General features: G+C 35.7%; 1 long non-coding RNA gene across 1 annotated transcript; it reads left to right on the forward strand.

Annotated features, from left to right (window-relative positions):
- Nucleotides 1-703: 703 nt before the first annotated feature.
- LOC115830624 lies at nucleotides 704-2248 on the forward strand. Its single transcript, XR_004026153.1, has 2 exons — nucleotides 704-828; nucleotides 1441-2248. It is a non-coding gene; the product is annotated as an uncharacterized LOC115830624 (long non-coding RNA).
- The last annotated feature ends 258 nt before the right edge of the window (nucleotides 2249-2506 follow it).

Consider the following 2506-nt stretch of genomic DNA (forward strand, 5'->3'; position numbering starts at 1 on the left):
CTAAGTTCTGTTCTCTGTTGTTGCCTCATCACTGAGGCCAAATGTCAGTTGCTGATTACATGCATTTGAACAGTTGTTATTTTTTATAGTGAAATTAAAGGTAAACTGTTTTGATATCCACGTTTCTACCAAAGGTAAGAAAACACAAGCCAAAAAGACACAGATTTCAAAAAAAAAAATAGGAGAAAGCATAATTCTTTATGGAAGTGAAGAATAGTCTTTGTATCTACGTATGCCAAAAAAACGTGTATAAAAAAATACAATTTAAGATGCCATTATGAAAAAACTCCAAGTCAGCGTTTACTAACATCTCTTCAGTTTTAGGAAGGAGGCAGGTTTGTCTTGCATCTCATTGGATCTCCTGTGCTACCTATTTCTTGAAATACCATAAGTACTAATATATACTTGCAATAGATAAACATGAGGAGTATTACAAATATAAGAGATAGCAGGAACTATTTTAATATTAAGAGGTACCAAATATGCACGCTAGGTGTAGTAAATGAAATAATTGTTTTCCTTCTTCTACAATATTTACTTAATCTGGAGGCAGAAATACATGTTGTCTCTCTTTCTGCTTCTCCATCAAAATCCCAACCAAGTAATCAGGATCTTTGAGAATCACAATAAGAATTACAGCCTCATGTTTGGATTTTTTAAATTTAAATTTTAAATTATTCCTTCTTTCCACTGATATTTGAGGAACTGCTATGCTCCAGGTACTGCGATAAACACTGGACAAATGTTGGAAAGCTAAAAAGGCATATTCCTCTTATAAAGACATTATTTACTTGTAACAAACAAGTAAATAAATGTATTAGTCAATATGTAAGTAAACAAAAAAATGGACAAGCACAAATTAATTTAAGTACTATGTAGGAAACCAATAGAGTACTGCAACAGAATAATAAGGTATATGGGATGGGGGTGGGAGTCTGTTCAGGGATGATCTACCTGAGAAGGTAACATGTAGGCAGAGATCTGAATGAATCGTGAGGAGTCAGCCTTTCAGAGTAAGTGGAGTAGGCACTTCCAAGAGAAAAGCATATTCTTGGCTATTTGCCTATCAATGTCATCTTGAACAAGGGTTAGCAATCTCCTTCCTACCTGTACCACAGATGCTATGTGCCACCTCCATGCTACCTTTGCCACCAAGAGATTAAATGTGATGCATTATTTGAAGGTTCCTTATCCTGATACCCTGTGGAAAGTAAAATCAGTGACAAATAAAAGCAGATCATTATCTCAGGTAGAGTCTGCTAAAGATGATACTTGCTTGTCAGTACATGAGTATCCACCCTAGTAAAAAACCACAGAAGAAGTGGGATTTATCTTCAATGTTCTCTCACTTCCCCTTCCAAGTCCCTCTCCTGCCTTCTGATGCTCTTTCCCACAAGTTGCAGGCAAATAAAGCATGTATATTACTCTCTTTTTATCCAGAGTTGCTCCTTGTCCTTATATGAAGTAGATTCCAGACCTCACAATTGTATATGCCTATCCTTCTACTCCAACCCCTCAAAAAAAGAGGAAGAATGAACAAGAGAAAAAGAAGGAAGGAAGAGAGGGAGAGAGGAAAGGAGGGAAGGATGGTCCTGAAGATCCCAGTTCGGTGCTGAAAAAAGCATTTCTATTAAACTTCTTCAAGACAGAATGAGTGACCATAGCTAATAATGTACCTTAAGCTTTTCTAGAATCTTTGTATTAAAAAAGTTGATTGTTACTAAATGTATTTTAATCTCGTAAAATTTTAGGAATTTAAATGAAGAATTTCACAAAGGGTAAGAAAAATTTTATATTTATAAATTTGTCGTTATGATTCTCCCATTGTGGAAAAAAAAATCTCGGGACCCCAATTCACTATGCCAAAAGGAAAAAAGTAAGCTGAATGCTGAGTCATGCAAGAAACTGCTTGCTTTTTTTCCTAAGCTAATAGCTACAGATAAAAGGTCAGATATCTCCATAGGTAGGTACTCTATGTTCACCTTATGTAAAGTGCCAATTTATTGAGCATGAGAGGAATACCTAATTGACTATTCCCCAACCTGCTCCTTTTCTCTTGCAATATATGGAGTCAGTAATGGGACCATATCCTCTCTCTTTCCCCTCTAGCCTGCTTTCCCCCTTTAAATACTGAAGCCCTCAAAATCATCTTTCTAAAAAGGTATGAACCATAGACTGTTCCTGTGGATTTGTGTTTTCTTCCGGGCAAATCCTTAAGCTTGGCAAAATAAAATTCTGAATTGATTGAGTCCTGTCTCGGATGCTTTTTGGTTTACGCTATCAAGATTTGGAAGGCTTAAGACATGTCATTAAGGTACTTTATTTCCTTCTAGCATTTTGATTATACTGAAATTGGGTAATTAGTGGTGCCTGTTCTGAGTAAGATGGAGAGTAGAATGAAGAATGAAAAGCACTGGGAAAGGGAAAACAAAAACACATCAAAGATTTCCACCTTTACTTCCTTAGTTTTTTTAAAGAAAAATGTATTATCTAATCACAAGCTACA

The sequence above is a fragment of the Nomascus leucogenys genome, chromosome 16 (genome assembly GCF_006542625.1).
Source record: "Nomascus leucogenys isolate Asia chromosome 16, Asia_NLE_v1, whole genome shotgun sequence".
Lineage (NCBI taxonomy): Eukaryota > Metazoa > Chordata > Mammalia > Primates > Hylobatidae > Nomascus > Nomascus leucogenys.